The sequence below is a fragment of the Oncorhynchus masou genome, unplaced genomic scaffold, assembly GCF_036934945.1.
Source record: "Oncorhynchus masou masou isolate Uvic2021 unplaced genomic scaffold, UVic_Omas_1.1 unplaced_scaffold_980, whole genome shotgun sequence".
Lineage (NCBI taxonomy): Eukaryota > Metazoa > Chordata > Actinopteri > Salmoniformes > Salmonidae > Oncorhynchus > Oncorhynchus masou.
In genome coordinates, this window is record NW_027016313.1 from 158,306 (window position 1) to 185,536 (window position 27,231).

At 42.0% G+C, this 27,231-nt stretch overlaps 1 pseudogene; it reads right to left on the reverse strand.

Moving 5' to 3' along the window:
• Positions 1-10,056: 10,056 nt before the first annotated feature.
• On the reverse strand, positions 10,057-24,076 carry LOC135538541 (NACHT, LRR and PYD domains-containing protein 3-like; annotated as a pseudogene).
• Between the last annotated feature and the right edge of the window lie 3,155 nt (positions 24,077-27,231).

Genomic DNA, 27,231 nt, shown 5'->3' on the forward strand with positions numbered 1-27,231 from the left:
CATCAAACATCTCCAATCCAAAATTAAATCTAGAATCGGCTTCCTATTTCGCAACAAAGCATCCTTCACTCATGCTGCCAAACATACCCTTGTAAAACTGACCATCCTACCAATCCTTGACTTCGGCGATGTCATTTACAAAATAGCCTCCAACACTCTACTCAGCAAATTGGATGCAGTCTATCACAGTGCAATCCGTTTCAAATCAAATCAATCTCAAATCAAATCAATTTTTATTTGTCACATACACATGGTTAGCAGATGTTAATGCGAGTGTAGCAAAATGCTTGTGCTTCTAGTTCCGACAATGCAGGAATAACCAACAAGTAATCTAACTAACAATTCCTAAACTACTGTCTTATACACAGTGTAAGGGGATAAAGAATATGTACATAAGGATATATGAATGAGTGATGGTGCAGAGCAGCATAGGCAAGATACAGTAGATGGTATCGAGTACAGTATATACATGTGAGATGAGTATGTAAACAAAGTGGCATAGTTTAAAGTGGCTAGTGATACATGTATTACATAAGGATGCAGTCGATGATATAGAGTACAGTATATACGTATGCATATGAGATGAATAATGTAGGGTAAGTAACATTATATAAGGTAGCATTGTTTAAAGTGGCTAGTGATATATTTACATCATTTCCCATCAATTCCCATTATTAAAGTGGCTGGAGTTGAGTCAGTGTCAGTGTGTTGGCAGCAGCCACTCAATGTTAGTGGTGGCTGTTTAACAGTCTGATGGCCTTGAGATAGAAGCTGTTTTTCAGTCTCTCGGTCCCAGCTTTGATGCACCTGTACTGACCTCGCCTTCTGGATGATAGCGGGGTGAACAGGCAGTGGCTCGGGTGGTTGATGTCCTTGATGATCTTTATGGCCTTCCTGTAACATCGGGTGTTGTAGGTGTCCTGGAGGGCAGGTAGTTTGCCCCGGTGATGCGTTGTGCAGACCTCACTACCCTCTGGAGAGCCTTACGGTTGAGGGCGGAGCAGTTGCCGTACCAGGCGGTGATACAGCCCGCCAGGATGCTCTCGATTGTGCATCTGTAGAAGTTTGTGAGTGCTTTTGGTGACAAGCAGAATTTCTTCAGCCTCCTGAGGTTGAAGAGGCGCTGCTGCGCCTTCTTCACGATGCTGTCTGTGTGAGTGGACCAATTCATTTTGTCTGTGATGTGTATGCCGAGGAACTTAAAACTTGCTACTCTCTCCACTACTGTTCCATCGATGTGGATAGGGGGGTGTTCCCTCTGCTGTTTCCTGAAGTCCACAATCATCTCCTTAGTTTTGTTGACGTTGAGTGTGAGGTTATTTTCCTGACACCACACTCTGAGGGCCCTCACCTCCTCCCTGTAGGCCGTCTCGTCGTTGTTGGTAATCAAGCCTACCACTGTTGTGTCGTCCGCAAACTTGATGATTGAGTTGGAGGCGTGCGTGGCCACGCAGTCGTGGGTGAACAGGGAGTACAGGAGAGGGCTCAGAACGCACCCTTGTGGGGCCCCAGTGTTGAGGATCAGCGGGGAGGAGATGTTGTTACCTACCCTCACCACCTGGGGGCGGCCGTCAGGAAGTCCAGTACCCAGTTGCACAGGGCGGGGTCGAGACCCAGGGTCTCGAGCTTGATGACGAGCTTGGAGGGTACTATGGTGTTGAATGCTGAGCTGTAGTCGATGAACAGCATTCTCACATAGGTATTCCTCTTGTCCAGATGGGTTAGGGCAGTGTGCAGTGTGGTTGAGATTGCATCGTCTGTGGACCTATTTGAGCGGTAAGCAAATTGGAGTGGGTCTAGGGTGTCAGGTAGGGTGGAGGTGATATGGTCCTTGACTAGTCTCTCAAAGCACTTCATGATGACGGAAGTGAGTGCTACGGGGCGGTAGTCGTTTAGCTCAGTTACCTTAGCTTTCTTGGGAACAGGAACAATGGTGGCCCTCTTGAAGCATGTGGGAACAGCAGACTATTTAGTTATTTAGTCTGCCTGGGAGCAAGACATCCTGGTCCGTGACTGGGCTGGATTTCTTCCTGTAGTCCGTGATTGACTGTAGACCCTGCCACATGTCTCTTGTGTCTGAGCCGTTGAATTCGGATTCTACATTGTCTCTGTACTGACGCTTAGCTTGTTTGATAGCCTTACGGAGGGAATAGCTGCATTGTTTGTTTTCAGTCATGTTACCAGACACCTTGCCTTGATTGAAAGCAGTGGTTTGCGCTTTCAGTTTCACGCGAATGCTGCCATCAATCCACGGTTTCTGGTTAGGGAATGTTTTAATCGTTGCTATGGGAACGACATCTTCAACGCACGTTCTAATGAACTCGCACACCGAATCAGCGTATTCGTCAATGTTGTTATCTGACGCAATACGAAACATGTCCCAGTCCACGTGATGGAAGCAGTCTTGGAGTGTGGAGTCAGCTTGGTCGGACCAGCGTTGGACAGACCTCAGCGTGGGAGCTTCTTTTTTAGCTTTTGTCTGTAGGCAGGTATCAGCAAAATGGAGTCGTGGTCAGCTTTTCCGAAGGGGGCGGGGCAGGGCCTTATATGCGTCGCGGAAGTTAGAGTAACAGTGATCCAAGGTTTTTCCGCCCCTGGTTGCGCAATCAATATGCTGATAAAATTTAGGGAGTCTTGTTTTCAGATTAGCCTTGTTAAAATCCCCAGCAACAATGAATGCAGCCTCCGGATAAATGGTTTCCAGTTTGTAAAGAGTTAAATAAAGTTCGTTCAGAGCCATCGATGTGTCTGCTTGGGGGGATATATACGGCTGTGATTATAATCGAAGAGAATTCTCTTGGTAGATAATGCGGTCTACATTTGATTGTGAGGAATTCTAAATCAGGTGAACAGAAGGATTTGAGTTCCTGTATGTTTCTTTCATCGCACCATGCCTCGTTAGCCATAAGGCATACACCCCCACACCTCTTCTTACCAGAAAGGTGTTTGTTTCTGTCGGTGCGATGCGTGGAGAAACCCGTTGGCTGCACCGCTTCGGATAGCGTCTCTCCAGTGAGCCATGTTTCCGTGAAGCACAGAACGTTACAGTCTCTGATGTCCCTCTGGAATGCTACCCTTGCTCGGATTTCATCGACCTTGTTGTCAAGAGACTGGACATTGGCAAGAAGAATGCTAGGAAGTGGGGCACGATGTGCCCGTCTCCGTAGTCTGACCAGAAGACCGCCACGTTTCCCTCTTTTTTGAGTCGTTTTTGGGTCGCTGCATGCGATCCATTCCGTTGTCCTGTTTGTAAGGCAGAACACAGGATCTGCGTCGCGAAAAACATATTCTTGGTCGTACTGATGGTGAGTTGACGCTGATCTTATATACAGTAGTTCTTCTCGACTGTATGTAATGAAACCTAAGATGACCTGGGGTACTAATGTAAGAAATAACACGTAAAAAAACACAAAACTGCATAGTTTCCTAGGAACGCGAAGCAAGGCGGCCATCTCTGTTGGCGCCGGAAGCCCCATATACTACCCACCACTGCGACCTGCACGCTCTCGTGGGCCGGCCCTCGCTTCATACTCGTCGCCAAACCCACTGGCTCCATGTCATCTACAAGACCCTGCTAGGTAAAGTCCCCCTTATTTCAGCTCGCTGGTCACCATAGCAGCACCCACCTGTAGCACGCGCTCCAGCAGGTATATCTCTCTGGTCACCCCTAAAACCAATTCTTTCTTTGACCGCTTCTCCTTCCAGTTCTCTGCTGCCAATGACTGGAACGAACTACAAAAATCTCTGAAACTGGAAACACTTATCTCCCTCACTAGCTTTAAGCACCAGCTGTCGGAGCAGCTCACAGATTACTGCACCTGTACATAGCCAATCTATAATTTAGCCCAAACAAATACCTCTCCCCCTACTGTATGTATTTATTTAGCTCCTTTGCACCCCATTATTTTTATTTCTACTTCCACTGCAAATCTACCATTCCAGTGTTTTACTTGCTATATTGTATTTACTTTGCCACCATGGCCTTTTTTTGCCTTTACCTCCCTTATCTCACCTCATTTGCTCACATCGTATATAGACGTATTTTTCTACTGTATTATTGACTGTATGTTTGTTTTACTCCATGTGTAACTCTGTGTTGTTGTACCTGTCGAACTGCTTTGCTTTATCTTGGCCAGGTCGCAGTTGATAATGAGAACTTGTTCTCAACCTGTCTACCAGTGTTTTCTCCACCTATTCCCAGATTAACCTGCCAAGACAACGTGCTGTAGGACGTTGGTACCCAGCCAGGCGCTAATGCATCTCTCCCTCCTCACTCAATGAATGACAAATGAATGAATGGGTGATAATTGCTCATCTTACTTCACAATGTAATTTAAATGAGGCCTAACTGAATGATAAGGAGGGGGAAGAGGTTGATTTCATTTAGAAAGACAATAGTGTAATGAGTTTGTTATGCCTATTTATCAGTAGCAAATCATTTGACAGCATGACTTGTGGGTTGATACCATTACTTTTACATTTTACTTTGTCATAATGCTAAACATATCCTTGACTCTATCGAAGTTGATGAGCGGGAAACATGCCAGTCAGCCTGCACAGCCGGCCCATTGAAACTACACCTAAACAATTTCACACATAAAAATATGTGTTTGCATTCTCAGCACCATGCACCCCACTGGATCTGGCATGAGAACCACATAAACGTCAATAAACAACTCCAGCCGCCAAGCATGCAGCAGGTCCTGCTCTCCCTCTTCCCTAAGCACCACAGCTCCAAGCAGGCAGCAGGTCCTGCTCTCCCTCTTCCCCAAGCACCACAGCTCCAAGCAGGCAGCAGGTCCTGCTCTCCCTCTTCCCTAAGCACCACAGCTCCAAGCAGGCAGCAGGTCCTGCTCTCCCTCTTCCCTAAGCACCACAGCTCCAAGCAGGCAGCAGGTCCTGCTCTCCCTCTTCCCTAAGCACCACAGCTCCAAGCAGGCAGCAGGTCCTGCTCTCCCTCTTCCCTAAGCACCACAGCTCCAAGCAGGCAGCAGGTCCTGCTCTCCCTCTTCCCTAAGCACCACAGCTCCAAGCAGGCAGCAGGTCCTGCTCTTCCTCTTCCCCAAGCACCACAGCTCCAAGCAGGCAGCAGGTCCTGCTCTCCCTCTTCCCCAAGCACCACAGCTCCAAGCAGGCAGCAGGTCCTGCTCTCCCTCTTCCCCAAGCACCACAGCTCCAAGCAGGCAGCAGGTCCTGCTCTCCCTCTTCTCTAAGCACCACAGCTCCAAGCAGGCAGCAGGCCCTGCTCTCCCAATGGCCCATGAAAACTGTGTGCAGGACAACCGATTTGTTTGTGGGGCCTGCTCGCACAAACCCCCGAACCAAAGCATAAAGAGTAGACAGACTGATTCATGTGTAAAGGCACAGGTATAATTGGAGTCTCTCCACGGCCTCTTAGAGGATCTAGATACTTTTGCTCTTCTCTGTGGATTAAAACCAAATTATGATAAATGTAACATATTACATATTGGATCACTAAAAATGCAAATTTTACATTACCATGTAGTTTACCAATAAAATGGTATGACGGAGATGTGGACATACTCGGTATACAAATCCCAAAAGAAAGAAATGATCTCACTCCATTACATTTTTATAGAAAGTTAGCAAAAATAGATAAGATCTTGCTCCCATGGAAAGAAAAATACCTGTCTATTTGTGGTGAAATCACCCTGATTAACTCTTTAGTCACATCACAGTTGACCTATTTGCTTATGGTTTAGCCTATACCTAGTGACCTGCTTTTTAAATTATATGAACATAAAATATTCAAAGCAGATCAAATTAAAGGGCCTATTTCTATAACGAATATGAATTCGTAGGGCAGAAATGATTAAATATTAAAGCATTAGACGTCTCACTAAAGGCATCAGTCATACAAAAGTGAACCTTAAATCCAAACTGGTTCTCTAGTAGATTAGTAAGAATGTCTCATCCTATATTCAGGATGGGCCTTTTCCCCTTTATTCAGATGACACCTGCTCCCTTTATTCAGATGACACCTGCTCCCTTTATTCAGATGACACCTGCTCCCTTTATTCAGATGACACCTGCTCCCTTTATTCAGATGACACCTGCTCCCTTTATTCAGATGACACCTGCTCCCTTTATTCAGATGACACCTGCTCCCTTTATTCAGATGACACCTGCTCCCTTTATTCAGATGACACCTGCTCCCTTTCAGTTGTTTGAAAAGGAAATCATCTCCAAAATAGCTTTATTTTTTAAACAAACCTTAGAAAGATGGTTGCAATTTCAGTTTAATCCACCTGAAAAGACAGAACAAATAATACAACAAATATTGTGGTTAAATTCAAATATACTAATTGATTTAAAAAAAAACTGTATTTATCGAAGAAATGTTTAAAAAAGGTATACATTTAGTCAATGATATCATAAATAGGACTGGTGGAGTTATGTCACACATGCAGCTAACACAGACATATGGAAATGTCTGCTCTACCCAAAATTACAACCAATTAAATGCAGCATTACCACAAAAATAGAAGAGGCAAGTAGAAGGGAAAAAAGTAAGGAACTTGTATGTCAGCCCTGTTAAAGAATTGTTAAAGAAAAGTGTGATAAATAAAAACATATACCAATTTCATTTAAGGACGAAAAAACTGACAGCTGTGCCATATAAACTGCAAAATAGTTGGGAAGAGATTCCATGTACCCATTCCATGTACCCATTCAATGTACCTATTCAATGTACCCATTCCATGGCACATGGTTCATGAATTGATACGCAAAACAACGCCGGATTCAAAACGTCACATTTTTCAATCTAAATTACTATACAAAATTCTTCAACTAATAGACTGTTATATATATGGGGGATACAATCTTCCCAGCTCTGCAGATTCTGCTGTGAGGAGGCAGAGTCATTAGATCATTTATTTTGGTATTGTCCATATGTAGCTCGTTTTTGGTCACATGTCCAGGATTGGCTGAAGAATTGCAACATTTGCCTAGAACTAACACTACAGATAGCAATACTGGGTGATTTGAAAAGCCATAATCAATCATCAATATAATAATTATTTTATCAAAAATGTTTATTTTTAATTTACAATCTGTAGAAGCTATGAGAATAGGAAGGTTCAATTATTTTGTGAAGCATCACAGCACAGATGAAAAATATATGGCAAGTAGAAATCCGAAATGGATGATGTTGAGAGACAGATGGGAGGGGTTGAGTGGAGCTGAAGGGTGGGACTAATAGCAAGATAACCCATGTAAAGCATACGGGATCTGTAAAATGTATATAGGTTCGGAGCTTTTGTGAAATAGCACAGTTACAAATAGAAATCAAACTAGACATCAGAAATAGAGGAAGGACTAAGAACAAACAAGAGAGAACTATTGTAAAGTAGACTGTGTCTGTAGAGTGTGTATAAGATGTATGGATTGAAGGGAGAAGCAGAAGTGTTTATTAGTTTACTCCAATTGGGGGATCGGCAGAAGGATTTGTGGGGAATAATAATAAAGGTATATTCTTTAAAAAAGTATGTCTGTCTACATAGGTATGTGTATATATATATGTGTATATGTATGTCTATATAGGTATGTGTATGTATATATGTGTATATGTATGTCTATATAGGTATGTGTATGTATATATGTGTATATGTATGTCTATATAGGTATGTGTATGTATATATGTGTATATGTATGTCTATATAGGTATGTGTATGTATATATGTGTATATGTCTGTCTATATAGGTATTTGTATATATATATGTGTATATGTCTGTCTATATAGGTATGTGTATGTATATATGTGTATATGTCTGTCTATATAGGTATGTGTATGTATATATGTGTATATGTATGTCTATATAGGTAGGTGTATGTATATATGTGTATATGTCTGTCTACATAGGTATGTGTATGTATATATGTGTATATGTATGTCTATATAGGTATGTGTATGTATATATGTGTATATGTCTGTCTACATAGGTATGTGTATGTATATATGTGTATATGTCTGTTTACATAGGTATGTGTATGTATATATGTGTATATGTATGTCTACATAGGTATGTGTATGTATATATGTGTATATGTCTGTCTACATAGGTATGTGTATGTATATATGTGTATATGTATGTCTACATAGGTATGTGTATGTATATATGTGTATATGTCTGTCTACATAGGTATGTGTATGTATATATGTGTATATGTCTGTCTATATAGGTATGTGTATGTATATATGTGTATATGTCTGTCTATATAGGTATGTGTATGTATATATGTGTATATGTCTGTCTATATAGGTATGTGTATGTATATATGTGTATATGTATGTCTATATAGGTATGTGTATGTATATATGTGTATATGTCTGTCTATATAGGTATGTGTATGTATATATGTGTATATGTCTGTCTATATAGGTATGTGTATGTATATATGTGTATATGTCTGTCTATATAGGTATGTGTATGTATATATGTGTATATGTCTGTCTATATAGGTATGTGTATGTATATATGTGTATATGTATGTCTACATAGGTATGTGTATGTATATATGTGTATATGTATGTCTACATAGGTATGTGTATGTATATATGTGTATATGTATGTCTATATAGGTATGTGTATGTATATATGTGTATATGTCTGTCTATATAGGTATTTGTATATATATATGTGTATATGTCTGTCTATATAGGTATGTGTATGTATATATGTGTATATGTCTGTCTATATAGGTATGTGTATGTATATATGTGTATATGTATGTCTATATAGGTAGGTGTATGTATATATGTGTATATGTCTGTCTATATAGGTATGTGTATGTATATATGTGTACATGTCTGTCTATATAGGTATGTGTATGTATATATGTGTATATGTCTGTCTACATAGGTATGTGTATGTATATATGTGTATATATATGTCTATATAGGTATGTGTATGTATAGATGTGTATATGTCTCTCTATATATGTATGTGTATGTATATATGTGTATATGTATGTCTATATAGGTATGTGTATGTATATATGTGTATATGTATGTCTATATAGGTATGTGTATGTATATATGTGTATATGTATGTCTATATAGGTATGTGTATGTATATATGTGTATATGTCTGTCTATATAGGTATTTGTATATATATATATGTGTATATGTCTGTCTATATAGGTATGTGTATGTATATATGTGTATATGTCTGTCTATATAGGTATGTGTATGTATATATGTGTATATGTATGTTTATATAGGTAGGTGTATGTATATATGTGTATATGTCTGTCTATATAGGTATGTGTAGGTATATATGTGTATATGTATGTCTATATAGGTATGTGTATGTATATATGTGTATATGTCTGTCTATATAGGTATTTGTATATATATGTGTATATGTCTGTCTATATAGGTATGTGTATGTATATATGTGTATATGTCTGTCTATATAGGTATGTGTGTATATATATATGTGTATATGTATGCATGCGTGTATGGGTATGTATATATGTGTATATGTATGCATGCGTGTATGGGTATGTATATATGTGTATATGTATGCATGCGTGTATGGGTATGTATATATGTGTATATGTATGCATGCGTGTATGGGTATGTATATATGTGTATATGTATGCATGCGTGTATGGGTATGTATATATGTGTATATGTATGCATGCGTGTATGGGTATGTATATATGTGTATATGTATGCATGCGTGTATGGGTATGTATATATGTGTATATGTATGCATGCGTGTATGGGTATGTATATATGTGTATATGTATGCATGCGTGTATGGGTATGTATATATGTGTATGTGTATGCATGCGTGTATGGGTATGTATATTTACCCCAAAGATATATGGGGGATTGGAAATGATGCAGACAATTACATTATTGATGGAAGCAACATTCTTTCCACAATATTATGCTGATCTACACCTTTAAAAAAAATGTTTAAACAGAACAAAAAGTCACAGGTATAAGGAAACTACAGCGTCTGACACAATCAACAAATGACTGTTTTTAGATCTTGTCTTGTCATGAATATATATATATATATATTATGCAGTTCATCCTTTACAACTGTTCATGCACTGGTGCTTTTGTTCAGGAATACAGCAAATCATTTCACCTGGCTGGTTATATTATTATTATCTTATTGTTATGGTTTTTTGTTTCAGTGTGAAGCTGGAACTGAACTTTATTCATTACTATAACACTATTACAGATCTAATCTACAAATATTCAGAAGAACAGGACACTATAATAGGACAGTTTCACAAGGTTAGTCACATACTCAGTTATGGGCACATTCAATTAACATTTTCACTTACAGTGTGTGTGTGTGTGTGTGTGTGTGTGTGTGTGTGTGTGTGTGTGTGTGTGTCCAGTTTGTCCAGTGTGTGTTATTGTGTGTCCAGTGTGCGAGTGTGTGTGTCCATTGACACCGAGTTACCATGGTTATTATTTCCAGGAATAAACTGGTCCAAACTGGTGTGTGTGTGTTACTCCATGCATTTAAATTGTATTTACATGATCATATTGTGATCAAACATAAAACACATGATTAGAGTGAAACATCATGTCTTTTTTGGCCCCATGAACAACCGACACAGCGACACTGAGGAGTCAACATCATTAACCTTAAACCCTGGATAGAGGGGCTCAGTGAATGGGGTGTAGAATGTGTACAGGTGGGTCAGTGTGGCAGAGGAGACTCTGTAGAAGGACAGAGTGCCGGCAGGCCAGTCCAGATACACTCCTACTCTGTGGGAGCTGGAGGGGGGGACGGCTATGGTAGTGGGATTATTATTGTGCCTAGCAGTGTAACTGTTGTCAGAGCAGAACAGACTCCAGGACTTGTCATTGGATCCAATAACACAGTCATTACCCTCTCCTCTCCTGCTGATTCCTTTATATGTCACTCCAATGTCAGCCAATCCCCCACTCCTCTCTACCTCCCAGTAACAGCGCCCAGTCAGACTGTCTCTACACAGCACTTGCTGCCAGACCTCAAATCTCTCTGGGTGATCAGGATACGGTTGTGTCTCTCTGCTACGTGTCACCTTTCTGTTATCCTCAGTCAGAGGGAGGAGTCTGTGTGCTGTGTTTGGGTCCAGTGTGAGATCACAGGCATCTGATGGATGAAACCAGACACAATATTAGAAATCATCATCATTCACATTAGAATGTTAACTCACCTTTCACTAATTCATTTAACGTAGATGTTTCTAGGTATCAAAAGGAGAAGTTAAGGTAACTTGAGACTTTTGATTGATCAACTGTTATACTGTATGGTAATATAAAACACACTTATTCCCATTAATTACACACACACACACACACACACACACACACACACACACACACACACACACACACACACACATGTCTAGCGTTACACGAACACACCACACACATACACAGACACAGACACACACATTGTCAAAGCAACTCTTTCTAAACTTTAGTGTCCCTGATTTCTGCTTCTGTAGAACTACAACTTATATTTAATACGACCAAGTAAGTAATGATGGTGGTCTTTGACTTTGACTTATTCTTAGTCAAATTCTTCACAGCAGTCAACACTCACATTTTCTAAGTCCAGGTTTCATTCTGTTCTCTCCACCATGTTCCACACTGTAGCGGAAAGCAGAGGAACAGACAGTCAATTACTGATACATGTGAACGCAAAGCACGCACACACACACACACACACACACACACACACACACACACACACACACACACACACACACACACACACACACACACACACACACACACACACACACACTCACTCACAACTATGCCAAAGTGGTGGTAATAATGTTTGTCTTAACTGGCCTGATAACTCAAACATGTCTGATATGAACATTGACATAAACCCTCTACACACTTGAGTTTCTCCAGTCTGCAGTGTGGATCCTCCAGTCCAGCAGAGAGCAGTCTGACTCCTGAGTCTCCTGGGTGATTGTAGCTCAGATCCAGCTCTCTCAGGTGTGAGGGGTTTGATTTCAGAGCTGAGACCAGAGAACAACAGCCTTCCTCTGTGACTAGACAGCCTGACAGGCTGCAAATCAAATCATATTAAAATCACAGTGCTATTCTTTGGTGGTGAAAATAGTGGCAGTAAATTTCTTCAACATAATAAGATATATCAGAGTCCAGATGGCTTAATTAATTAATGTATCATTTTTAGAAATTACAAAATGATCAAAGCATGGTTTGTAGAGAGAAAAATATAAACTCCAAATATTTGAGTAGACTGACCAGACCAGTTTAAACACAGCATCAGTCAAAAGACAGACAGTGAGGTATCAGATTTAGATTGTACTGAGTATACAGTCCACACCATATCTAGTTTGACAGTGAGGTATCAGATTTAGATTGTATTGAGTATACAGTCCACATCATATCTAGTTTGACAGTGAGGTGTCAGATTTAGATTGTACTGAGTATACAGTCCACACCATATCTAGTTTGACAGTGAGGTGTCAGATTTAGATTGTACTGAGTATACCGTCCACACCATATCTAGTTTGACAGTGAGGTGTCAGATTTAGATTGTACTGAGTATACAGTTCACACCATATCTAGTTTAACAGAGAGGTGTCAGATTTAGATTGTATTGAGTATACAGTCCACACCATATCTAGTTTAACAGTGAGGTGTCAGATTTAGATTGTATTGAGTATACAGTCCACATCATATATATATTGACAGTGAAGATAACATTTTATATGTGGCTCTATACTCCGGCATTTTGGATTTGAGATCAAATGTTTTATTTGAAGTGACAGTATATAATGTCCTATTAATTTATATAATGTCACCTTTAATTTGAGGGCATTCTTTTATAAATGTCTGTTTCACGTTTAGAAAACTAAAAGCAATTCATCTATCTAGTCCCCCTATCTGAAGAGGTCATAAGTATTCTGACCAATTCACTTATAGTCTATTAAAATAGTCAAAAGATTTGTATTTGGTCTGATATTCTGTCACAACAATGACCACAACAAGCTTGTGACTGCCATGATTAAGAAAGACCATGACTGAATCATTAATAATAAAGAGTGAGAGAGTTACAGAGGCAACAACAAAACAAACTAACCTCTCACCATTAACCTCTAATTAAAGGTGACATTCTGTACAGTCACCTAATATTAAACTGTTTTCTCAAATCCAAAATACTGGAGCATAGCAGCAAATTTAAACCTGTAAGCTTCACTGTCCAAACACATATGATGTGGACTATGTGTCTGGTAAAAACATGTGATGTGGACTATGTGCCTGGTAAACACATATGATGTGGACTATGTGTGTCTGTGTGATGTGGACTATGTGCCTGGTAAACACATGTGATGTGGACTATGTGCCTGGTAAACACATGTGATGTGGACTATGTGTCTGGTAAACACATGTGATGTGGACTATGTGCCTGGTAAACACATGTGATGTGGACTATGTGCCTGGTAAACACGTGATGTGGACTATGTGCCTGGTAAACACATATGATGTGGACTATGTGTGTCTGTATGATGTGGACTATGTGTATGGTAAACACATATGATGTGGACTATGTGTGTCTGTATGATGTGGACTATGTGCCTGGTAAACACATATGATGTGGACTATGTGTGTCTGTATGATGTGGACTATGTGTGTCTGTATGATGTGGACTATGTGTCTGGTAAACACATGTGATGTGGACTATGTGTCTGGTAAACACATGTGATGTGGACTATGTGTCTGGTAAACACATGTAGATCTGGTGAACAGTTATCACTTGTTGACCAACTACAGGAATACTGACCTCAGAGTCTCCAGTTTACAGTGGGGACTCCACAGTCCAGCAGAGAGCAGCTTCACTCCTGAATCCTTCAGGTCATTGTTACTCAGATCCAGCTCTCTCAGGTGTGAGGGGTTTGACTTCAGAGCTGAGACCAGAGAAGCACAGCCTTTGTCCGTGACTCCACAGCCTGACAGCCTGCAAAGAGTCAAATCATATTAAAATCACACTGATATTCTTTGGTGGTGAAAATAGTGTCAGGAAATTTCTTCAACATAATAATATATATTTAGAGTCCAGATGGCTTTCATATCTATTCATAAATGAATGTATCATTTTTAGAAATTACAAAATGATCAAAGTATGGCTTGTAGAGAGAAAAATATAAAGTCCAAATATTTGAGTAGACTGACCAGACCAGTTTAAAAACAGCATCAGTCAAAAGACAGACAGTGAGGTGTCAGATTTAGATTGTACTGAGTATACAGTCCACACCATATCTAGTTTGACAGTGAGGTGTCAGATTTAGATTGTACTGAGTAAACAGTCCACATCATGTCTAGTTTAACAGAGAGGTGTCAGATTTAGATTGTACTGAGTATACAGTCCACATCATATCTAGTTTGACAGTGAGGTGTCAGATTTAGATTGTACTGAGTATACAGTTCACACCATATCTAGTTTGACAGTGAGGTGTCAGATTTAGATTTTACTGAGTATACAGTCCACACCACATATATATAGACAGTGACGATAAAATGTTATATGTGGCTCTATACTCCAGCATTTTGGATTTGAGATCAAATGTGTTATTTAAAGTGGCAGTATTTATTTTTATCTTTATTTATCTAGGCAAGTCAGTTAAGAACAAATTCTTATTTTCAATGACGGCCTAGGAACAGTGGGTTAACTGCCTGTTCAGGGGCAGAACGACAGATTTGTACCTTGTCAGCTCGGGGATTTGAACTTGCAACCTTCCGGTTACTAGTCAAGCGTTAATGTCCTATTTATTTATATAACGTCACACAGTGGTGGGCCGTCAGGGCCAGCAAGACCTTCTCTGCTGGCCTAAACATCATCAGAATATATATATTTTTTAAATATATTTTCCCACAAATATGTATTAAATTATTCCCCAGAGTAAGAGTTACACTCTTCATTTCATAGCGTTCCTCTTGGTTGCACTGCTTCCAGCCCCAGGTTGAGATTTGGAGGGCTGGTCTTTATGTGAGATATTTTATCCAATCATATTCAGCCATCATGTGTTGCCAGGGGTCTAAAATCTGCCCTCAGGCCTTCAGAATCAACAGTGCGGGCGCTTGTAGCTTAAAGTGAATGGAAATTAAAATTTAGTGTCAACCAATCAGCTTTAGAGTTGGCTATTGTACGCCTGCTGGCTGGCTCCAGTGCTACACAGGAGCCAGCTAGCAGGCGTAGTGCTTGCACGTCTTTTGATTGGATTACCAATATTGAGAGGCAGGTCCTATATGGGCAGGTCTCAGAACTAGGAAACTGAAATTGATAAACTAATTAATTTGCGTACTACTAAGCTGTTTTTTCAACCCACAATGGCGGAAGGAGAAGATATCGATTTGGTCGAGGATATAGTTAAAACGCCATTCTCAAGACAATCATTTCAAGAAAAGTTAGCCATTGTCAGGAGAGGTAGACGCCGACGCTACAAACCCGACGCTACAAAGACAGGCTCTGAGAAGCACTGCAAACTGTACTGCTGGGAATGTCTATTATTTGCAAGTGATCGATTTGGTGTTTGGAGCCACACTGGCTTTGCAAACCTGAGTTGTCTAACCAAGGCAGCAACGAGACACCAAAGTACGGCTGGGCACTTACAAACAATGGTGCTTTTGAAAACTTTTGGGGACACCGAGTGGATCTACAGCTCAACGAACAAGCGCGCAGGGCAACGAAGCTGCACAATGAAAATGTATTGTACTCTTCCCCTGCAATTCTCTGAATAAAAATGTACATTTCAAGGTGACGCAACGCCTGGTTATACTGCGTTTCTGTCTAAATGTATAGTGTCTAGAGCCATGGCATCATAATGATGGTAATAAGAGGTGGATTAATTTGGGTGGGACTGTGTAGGACTTCACTGAAGGCCCGGGCCCCAGAACCACGGCACGCTACTGATGTCACCTTTAATTTGAGGGCATTCTTTTATACATGTCTGTTTCACGTTTAGAAAACTAAAAGCAATTCATGTATCTAGTCCCCCTATCTGAAGAGGTCATAAGTATTCTGACCAATTCACTTATAGTCTATTAAAATAGTCAAAAGATTTGTATTTGGTCTGATATTCTGTCGCAACAATGACCACAACAAGCTTGTGACTGCCATGATTAAGAAAGATCATGAATGAATCATTAATAATAAAGAGTGAGAGAGTTACAGAGGCAACAACCAAACATACTAACCTCTCACCATTAACCTCTAATTAAAAGGTGACGTTCTGTACTGTCACCTAATATTAAACTGTTTTCTCAAATCCAAAATACTGGAGTATAGCAGCAAATTTAAACCTGTAAGCTTCACTGTCCAAACACATGTGATGTGGACTATGTGTGTCTGTGTGATGAGGAATATGTGTGTCTGTATGATGTGGACTATGTGTGTCTGTGTGATGTGGAATATGTGTGTCTGTATGATGTGGACTATGTGTCTGGTAAACACATGTGATGTGGACTATGTGTGTCTGTGTGATGGACTATGTGTGTCTGTGTGATGTGGACTATGTGTGTCTGTGTGATGTGGACTATGTGTGTCTGTATGATGTGGACTATGTGTGTCTGTATGATGTGGACTATGTGCCTGGTAAACACATGTGATGTGGACTATGTGTGTCTGTATGATGTGGAATATGTGTGTCTGTATGATGTGGACTATGTGCCTGGTAAACACATGTGATGTGGACTATGTGTCTGGTAAACACATGTGATGTGGACTATGTGTCTGGTAAAATATATGATCTATGTGTCTGTAAACACAATTGGACTATGTGTGTCTGGTATGAAACACATGTGATGTGTGACTATGTGATGTGGTAAACACATGTGATGTGGACTATGTGGTGTCTGTGTGATGTGGACTATGTGTGTCTGTATGATGACTATGTGTGTCTGTATGATGTGGACTATGTGTCTGGTAAACACATGTGATGTGGACTATGTGCCTGGTAAACACATGTGATGTGGACTATGTGTCTGGTAAACATATATGATGTGGACTATGTGTCTGGTAAACACATGTGATGTGGACTATGTGTTCCTGGTAAACACATGTGGATCTGGTGAACAGTTATCACTTGTTGACCAACTACAGGAATACTGACCTCAGAGTCTCCAGTTTACAGTGGGGATTCCCCAGTCCAGCAGAGAGCAGCTTCACTCCTGAATCCTTCAGGTCATTGTTACTCAGATCCAGCTCTCTCAGGTGTGAGGGGTTTGAGATGAAAGCTGAGACCAGAGAAGCACAGCCTTTGTCCGTGACTCCACAGCCTGACAGCCTGCAAAGAGTCAAATCATATTAAAATCACACTGATATTCTTTGGTGGTGAAAATAGTGTCAGGAAATTTCTTCAACATAATAAGATATATCAGAGTCCAGATGGCTTTCATATCTATTCATAAATGAATGTATCATTTTTAGAAATTACAAAATGATCAAAGTATGGCTTGTAGAGAGAAAAATCTGAAGTCCAAATATTTGAGTAGACTGACCAGACCAGTTTAAAAACAGCATCAGTCAAAAGACAGACAGTGAGGTGTCAGATTTAGATTGGACTGAGTATACAGTCCACACCATATATATATTGACAGTGTAATATATATATATATATATATATATATATTGACAGTCAAATGTGTTATTTAAAGTGGCAGTATTTATTTTTATTGTATCTTTATTTAACCAGGCAAGTCAGTTAAGCACAAATTCTTATTTTCAATGACGGCCTAGGAACAGTGGGTTAACTGCCTGTTCAGGGGCAGAACGACAGATTTGTACCTTGTCAGCTTGGGGATTTGAACTTGCAACCTTCCGGTTACTAGTCAAGCGTTAATGTCCTATTTATTTATATAACGTCACACAGTGGTGGGCCGTCAGGGCCAGCAAGACCTTCTCTGCTGGCCTAAACATCATCAGAATATATATTTTTTTTTAAATATATTTTCCCACAAATATGTATTAAATTATTCCCCAGAGTAAGAGTTACACTCTTCATTTCATAGCGTTCCTCTTGGTTGCACTGCTTCCAGCCCCAGGTTGAGACTTGGAGGGCTGGTCTTTATGTTAGATATTTTATCCAATCATATTCAGCCATCATGTGTTGCCAGGGGTCTAAAATCTGCCCTCAGGCCTTCAGAATCAACAGTGCGGGCGCTTGTAGCTTAAAGTGAATGGAAATTAAAATTTAGTGTCAACCAATCAGCTTTAGAGTTGGCTATTGTACGCCTGCTGGCTGGCTCCAGTGTTACACAGGAGCCAGCTAGCAGGCGTAGTGCCTGCACGTCTTTTGATTGGATTACCAATATTGAGAGGCAGGTCCTATATGGGCAGGTCTCAGAACTAGGAAACTGAAATTGATAAACTAATTAATTTGCGTACTACTAAGCTGTTTTTTCAACCCACAATGGCAGAAGGAGAAGATATCGATTTGGTTGAGGATATAATTATAACGCCATTCTCAAGACAAACTTTTCAAGAAAAGTTAGACATTGTCAGGAGAGGTAGACGCGACGCTTACAAACCCGACGCTACAAAGACAGGCTCCGAGAAGCACTGCAAACTGTACTGCTGGGAATGTCTATTATTTGCAAGTGATCGATTTGGTGTTTGGAGCCACACTGGCTTTGCAAACCTGAGTTGTCTAACCAAGGCAGCAACGAGACACCAAAGTACGGCTGGGCACTTACAAACAATGGTGCTTTTGAAAACTTTTGGGGACACCCGAGTGGATCTACAGCTCAACGAACAAGCGCGCAGGGCAACGAAGCTGCACAATGAAAATGTATTGTACTCTTCCCCTGCAATTCTCTGAATAAAAATGTACATTTCAAGGTGACACAACGCCTGGTTATACTGCGTTTCTGTCTAAATGTATAGTGTCTAGAGCCATGGCATCATAATGATGGTAATAAGAGGTGGATTAATTTGGGTGGGACTGTGTAGGACTTCACTGAAGGCCCGGGCCCCAGAACCACGGCACGCTACTGATGTCACCTTTAATTTGAGGGCATTCTTTTATACATGTCTGTTTCATGTTTAGAAAACTAAAAGCAATTCATCTATCTAGTCCCCCTATCTGAAGAGGTCATAAGTATTCTGACCAATTCACTTATAGTCTATTAAAATAGTTAAAAGATTTGTATTTGGTCTGATATTCTGTCACAACAATGACCACAACAAGCTTGTGACTGCCATGATTAAGAAAGACCATGACTGAATCATTAATAATAAAGAGTGAGAGAGTTACAGAGGCAACAACCAAACATACTAACCTCTCACCATTAACCTCTAATTAAAGGTGACGTTCTGTACTGTCACCTAATATTAAACTGTTTTCTCAAATCCAAAATACTGGAGCATAGCAGCACATTTAAACCTGTAAGCTTCACTGTCCAAACATGTGATGTGGACTATGTGTCTGGTAAACACATGTGATGTGGACTATGTGTCTGGTAAACACATGTGATGTGGACCATGTGTCTGGTAAACACATGTGGATCTGGTGAACAGTTATCACTTGTTGACCAACTACAGGAATTCTGACCTCAGAGTCTCCAGTTTACAGTGGGGATTTCCCAGTCCAGCAGAGAGGAGCTTCACTCCTGAATCCTTCAGGTCATTGTTACTCAAATCCAGCTCTCTCAGGTGTGAGGGGTTTGACTTCAGAGCTGAGACCAGAGAAGCACAGCCTTTGTCCGTGACTCCACAGCCCGACAGTCTGACAGAGAGATCATCATGATTTCACAAACACACTGTTCATTTAACACCAGTAGTGTAGAAGGACAATGGCATATGCATTTGGTTTATTCTCTCAAACAACATATAGATTCATCTTTAATCTCCTAGAAATATATGGTCACGTTGTTGTAATATTTGTGTTGTGGAGAAATGACCAGGCAGGAGACGGGAGTACAGTTAGTTTTCGTTTAGTCAAAACCCTCGCGCTCTACAGTTCCCTCGTGCTCTACAGTTCCCCTCGTGCTCTACACTACTCCGCGCCTCGCGCTCTACAGTTCCCTCGCGCTCTACAGTTCCTCGCGCTCTACAGTTCCTCGCGCTCTACAGTTACCTCGCGCTCTACAGTTCCCTCGCGCTCTACAGTTACCTTGCGCTCTACAGTTACCTCGCGCGCCTACAGTTCCCCGCGCTCTACAGTTCCCTCGCGCTCTACAGTTCCCTCGCGCCTACAGTTCCCCTCGCTCTACAGTTCCCTCGCTCTACAGTTCCCTCGCGCTCTACAGTTCCCTCGGCTCTACAGTTCCCTCGCGCTCTACAGTTCCCTCGCGCTCTACAGTTCCCTCGCGCTCTACAGTTCCTCGCGCTCTACAGTTCCTCGCGCTCTACAGTTCCCTCGCGCTCTACAGTTCCCTCGCGCTCTACAGTTCCTCGCGCCTACAGTTCCTCGCGCCTACAGTTCCTCGCGCTCCACAGTTCCCTCGCTCTACAGTTCCTCGCGCTCTACAGTTCCCTCGCTCTACAGTTCCCCTCGTGCTCTACAGTTCCCTCGTGCTCTACAGTTCCCTCGCGCTCTACAGTTCCCTCGCGCTCTACAGTTCCCGGCTCCCCAGTGCGCATGTGCATTTCCTATTAGGTGTAGTAACGTAACACTGCCGTAATGCATTACAGCTTAGTAACAGCACAGTAACTAATATAAACAGATGTAGATCCCAGATACTACAATTGTTATACTAATGTGAACAGCAATGCACTGAGTATATCTGTTTTTCAACAATTCATATTTTTCTCTAAAGTGAATATTTCTTCCTGATGATTAGCACTTAAATGTATTTGTATTTACTCACAGAGCAGCTCTGGAGGCTTTGACCACTGGCAGCAGCCTCAGAAGACCTTCCTCTGATCTGGAGTATTTCTTCAGGTCAAACACATCCAGCTCCTTTTCTGAAGTCAGCAACACAAAGACCAGAGCTGACCACTGTGCAGGTGACAGTTTGGCTTCTGACAGACTTCCTGAGCTCAGGTATCTTTGGATCTCCTCCACTAGAGAATGGTCATTCAGTTCATTCAGACAGTGGAACAGATTGATGCACCTCTCTGGAGAGGGATTCTCCCTGATCTTCTCCTTGATGTACTTGACTGTTTCTTCATGACTCTGTGAGCTGCCTCTTGTCATTGTCAGTAGACCTCGTAAGTGCTTCTGATTGGACTCCAGTGAGAGGCCCAGGAGGAAGCGGAGGAAAAGGTCCAGGTTTCCTGTCTCACTTTGTAAGGCTTCATCCACAGCACTCTTGTAGAAAGTAACTCCAGGCTTGTTTCTGAACAGTGCAAAAAGGTTCCTGGATGTTGATTGAGGTTTGGTCATAAGATTCTCATTGTTGTTGCTGAATGAAAGGAACACATATACAGCCGCCAGAAACTCCTGAATGCTCAGATGCACGAAGCAGTACACCTTGTCCTGGTACAGACCACATTCCTCTTTAAAGATCTGTGTGCACAATCCTGAGTACACTGAGGCTTCATTAACATCAATGCCAGACTCTTTCAGGTCTTCTTCATAGAAAATCAGATTGCCGTTCACAAGCTGTTGAAAAGCCAGTTTTCCCAGTGACAGAATGCTCTCTTTATTCCAGTCGGGACCTGTCTCTTCTTTCCCAAGATACTTTTCATTCTGATGTTTGGTATGAAACACCACAAGGTGTGTGTACATCTCAGTCAGAGTCTTTGGCACCTCTTTCTCTTATGTTTCAGTATGTCTTCAAGGACTGTTGCAGAAATCCAACAGAAGACTGGAATGTGGCACATGATGTGGAGGCTCCTTGATGTCTTTATGTGAGATGATTCTGCTGGCCAGGTCCTCATCACTGAATCTCTTCCTGAAGTACTCCTCCTTCTGTGGGTCATTGAACCCTCGTACCTCTGTCACCTGGTCAACACACTCTGAAGGAATCTTATTGGCTGCTGCAGGTCGGGTAGTTATCCAGAGGAGAGCAGAGGGAAGCAGATTTCCCTTGATGAGATTTGTCAGCAGAACATCCACTGAGGTTGACTCTGTGACGTCAAAACAGATCTTGTTCTTCTGGAAGTCTAGGGGCAGTCGGCACTCATCCAGACCATCAAAGATGAACAGAACTTTGTACTTGTCGTAGTTGGAGATTCGTGATTCTTTGGTTTCCATTGAGAAGTGATTGAGAAGTTCAATCAAAGTGTGTTTTTCCCCTTTCATCAAATTCAGCTCCCGAAAAGGGAATGAAAATACAAATTGGACATCCTGATTTGCTTTTCCTTCAGCCCAGTCCAGAATGAACTTCTGCACAGAGACTGTTTTTCCAATGCCAGCGACTCCCTTTGTCAGCACAGTTCTGATAGGTTTGTCTTGTCCAGTTAAGGGTTTGAAGATGTCGTTACATTTGATTGCAGTCTCTGGTCTTGCTTGTTTCCTGGTTGTTGTCTCAATCTGTCTCAGCTCATGTTCATTATTGACCTCTCCTGTTCCACCCTCTGTGATGTAGAGCTCTGTGTAGATCTTATTGAGAAGTGTTGGGTTTCCTTGTTTAGCGATCCCCTCAAATACACATTGAAACTTCTTCTTTAGATTAGATTTGAGTTCACGTTGGCAAATCACAGCAAGTTCATCTGAATGAAGAAATAACACAGAGGATATTAATATTACATCTGTTTTAATGCATACAGTGTTGTTGGACTGTTATAAAGTTCTACATTATAATCATGTTGTTTTCCCTTAAACGCCCATATAAATGTGTACATGATTTCATAATGCATTACACACTAGAGTGACTGATTATATTATTATTATTATTTTTGATGGTATCATTAATGTTGTGTAACGACTTCCTTCCTTCCTCTTCTGAGGAGGAGTAGCAAGGATCGGACCAATACGCAGCGTGGTAAGTGTTCATCTTGGTTTTTAATAAGAACACTGAACAAAACAATAAACGACAACGTGAAAAAAACAAAACCTAAACAGTTCCGTGTGGAAACAAACAATGGCATGGAAAATAAACACCCACAAAACACAAAAGGAAAGGTATGATTCTCAATCAGAGACAACTAACGACACCTGCCTCTGATTGAGAACCATACCAGGCCAAACACATAAATACTACATAGAAAACAGAACATAGACAACGCACCCAACACACGCCCTGACTAAAACAAAGACATAACAAAAGAACTAAGGTCAGAATCTCTCTCTCTCTCGCTGCTGCTGCTACTTGATGAGGTCACTAAGTGTTGTATTAAGGCATCTACAATATCATTGAATTCAAAGCTATTTTAGATGTACTTGAGCTACAACTTTCAAATGTTTGTTATAAAACAGCATTCAACATGAGGCAGACAGCTCTTACTTTTCTCCAGTGTGTCAGCAAGCTCCTTCTGGTTCATTTTCCTCAGGACGTGCAGTGTGATCTTCAGAGCCCCCTCTCTGGCACTGCTCTCATGCTTCTCATCTTCAGCATTCACTTCCTTATCCTGCTTATGTCTCTCAAAGCCTTCTGGGAGTTCTGGACGAAGAATCTTCTTGAACATCTTCAGCTCGTTCTTTACAAATGTCATAATATTCTCTTCAAGCAACTGAAATAAATAAAGTAAATAATTTAAGCAAGAGAAGAAATGCTTTCTCATCAACACATTAATGAATGATTGACAGATCAACCTTACTTGAGGTAAACAAAAACAAATGTACGTAACAGGACAACATACACTGAATATAGAGGCCAGGTCTGTTTGAAGACTCTGGGAAGACTGACCACTGACAATCTTTGACTCTGATCTCTCTTGTTGGTTTCTGTGGACAAAACATGATACACATGATACATGTTTAATATTGTTTTAGGACTGTGGAAATTGAAAAAAAGCATTAGCCTATGGATTATGAAAACAACAAAAATAAATGGTAAAATGGGAGAGGAGAAATTACTAGAGACAGTGTTGTTTAACTCGCTGACCATGATCCTTGAGTTCTTCTTACCTTTGTTCAGTAGAAAAGTCTCCCTCTCTAAACCGTATAGGTGTACCCATAGACCGGTCACTCTTCATGGACAGACCGCTGGGCACTGGTGAAGCTGGTCTCTCCTGCTTGATTTGGCTTCAACACAACAGAGACAAACATTACATCTCTCATCTACTCTGAGCTCAGATGGGGAAACATAAGAAGAGTTTCATTCCAAAATGCTATATCCACTTTCAGAAATGTTGGTAAATTAGCTTATATTGTTTAAGAAATTATGAAAGAATTGGGTGTGTTTTTTAACAATCAAATTATGGCATGGGGCTGTTCAATGACAGACATGTGTTTGTTTAAAATCTATCACTTGGTTTCATTTCAGAAAGACAAATAATCATGTTTTTTTATGCTAAATACTATGTATCTGCCTCAGTCTCAGAGAAATCCGTAGTACTGCCAGGTTTTACACAGTAATAATATATATCTGCCTCTGTCAGAGTCGTGTGTATAGGTGGCAGGGAAGTCAGGCGCAGGAGAGTCAAAATGAAGTGTAAATGGAGTATTTTAATAAATGTCAACGGAACATGCTCCATAACACTAAAACGTACAGACATGAAAGACATGGGTACGAGGACCCGTCGCGCACCAACACAACAAAATAACAACACTGACAATTAAACAATCTCTGACAAAGACATGAGGGGAAACAGAGGGTTAAATACACAACAGGTATTGAATGGGATTGAAAACAGGTGTGTGGGAAGACAAGACAAAACCAATGGAAAATGAAAAATGGATCAATGATGGCTAGAAGACCGGTGACGTCGAACACCGAGCACCACCCGAACAAGGAGAGGCAACGACTTCGGCAGAAGTCGTGACAGCCTCAGTCTCAGAGAAATCAGTAGTACTGCCAGGTTTTACACAGTAATAATATATATCTGCCTCAGTCTCAGAGAAATCAGTAGTACTGCCAGGTTTTACACAGTAATAATATATATCTGCCTCAGTCTCAGAGAAATCAGTAGTACTGCTAGGTTTTACACAGTAATAATATATATCTGCCTCAGTCTCAGAGAAATCAGTAGTACTGCTAGGTTTTACACAGTAATAATATATATCTGCCTCAGTCTCAGAGAAATCAGTAGTACTGCCAGGTTTTACACAGTAATAATATATATCTGCCTCAGTCTCAGAGAAATCAGTAGTACTGCTAGGTTTTACACAGTAATAATATATATCTGCCTCAGTCTCAGAGAAATCAGTAGTACTGCCAGGTTTTACACAGTAATAATATATATCTGCCTCAGTCAGAGAAATCAGTAGTACTGCTAGGTTTTACACAGTAATAATATATATCTGCCTCAGTCTCAGAGAAATCAGTAGTACTGCCAGGTTTTACACATACCAATTGGATACCATGAAATTGGGAGAATAAATATATATATATATATTTGTAAATGTCTTGCGGGGCGGATATGGCCCACATGCAGTAATTTGCTCCCCCTTGCCCTAGACGTAGCCCTAGACGTAGCCCTAGACGTAACCCTAGACGTAACCCCAGACGTAACCCTAGACGTAGCCCCAGACCCAGACGTAGCCCTAGACGTAGCCCTAGACGTAGCCCCAGACGTAACCCTAGACGCAGCCCCCCAGACGTAGCCCTAGACGTAGCCCTAGACGTAGCCCTAGACGTAGCCCTAGACGTAGCCCTAGACGTAGCCCCAGACGTAACCCTAGACGTAGCCCCAGACGTAGCCCCAGACGTAGCCCCAGACGTAGCTCTAGACGTAACCCTAGACGTAGAGCCCCAGACGTAACCCTAGACGTAACCCCAGACGTAACCCCAGACGTAGCCCCAGACGTAGCCCCAGACGTAGCCCCAGACGCAGCCCCAGACGTAACCCCAGACGTAGCCCCCAGACGTAACCCTAGACGTAGCCCTAGACGCGTAGCCCCAGACGTAACCCCAGACGAGCCCCAGACGTAGCCCTAGACGCAGCCCCAGACGTAGCCCTAGACGTAGCCCCTAGACGTAGCCCCAGACGTAGCCCCAGACGTAGCCCCAGACGTAGCCCTAGACGTAACCCTAGACGTAACCCCAGACGTAGCCCCAGACGCAGCCCTAGACGTAACCCAGGCCCAGACGTAGCCCTAGACGTAGCCCCAGACGTAACCCTAGACGTAACCCCAGACGAGCCCTAGACGTAGAGCGTAGCCCCAGACGTAGCCCCAGACGTAGCCCCAGACGTAACCCTAGACGTAGCCCCAGACGTAGCCCCAGACTAACCCAGACGCAGACGTAGCCCAGACGTAGACGTAGCCCCAGACGTAGCCCCAGACGTAGCTCTAGACGTAACCCCAGACGTGAGACGCAGCCCTAGCAGACGTAGCCCAGACGTAGCTCTAGACGTAACCCTAGACGCAGCCCTAGTAGACGTAGCCCCAGACGTAGCCCCAGACGTAGCCCTAGACGTAGCCCAGACGTAACCCTAGACGTAGCTCCAGACGTAACCCAGACGTAACCCTAGACGCAGCCCCCAGACGTAACCCCAGACGTAGCCCAGACGTAACCCCAGACGTAACCCTAGACGTAACCCTAGACGAGCCCTAGACGACGTAGCCCTAGACGTAACCCTAGACGTAGCCCCAGACGTAACCCCTAGACGCAGCCCTAACCCTAGACGTAGCCCTAGACGCCCTAGCCCAGACGCCCTAGACGTAGCCCCAGACGTAGCCCTAGACGTAAGCCCCAGACGTAGCCCCAGACGTAGCCCTAGACGTAACCCTAGACGTAGCCCTAGACGCAGCCCTAGTAGACGAAGCCCTAGACGTAACCCTAGACGTAACCCTAGACGCAGCCCTAGTAGACGTAGCCCTAGACGTAGCTCTAGACGTAACCCTAGACGCAGCCCTAGTAGACGTAGCCCTAGACGTAGCTCTAGACGTAACCCTAGACGCAGCCCTAGTAGACGTAGCCCCAGACGTAGCCCAGACGTAACCCAGACGCAGCCCTAGTAGACGTAGCCCTAGACGCAGCCCTAGACGTAGCCCTAGACGCAGCCCTAGTAGACATAGCCCCAGACGTAGCCCTAGACGTAACCCTAGACGCAGCCCTAGTAGACGTAGCCCAGACGTAGCTAGCCCCAGACGTAACCCCAGACGCAGCCCTAGTAGACGTAGCCCCAGACGTAGCCCTAGACGTAGCCCCAGACGTAACCCTAGACGCAGCCCTAGTAGACGTAGCCCCAGACGTAGCCCTAGACGTAGC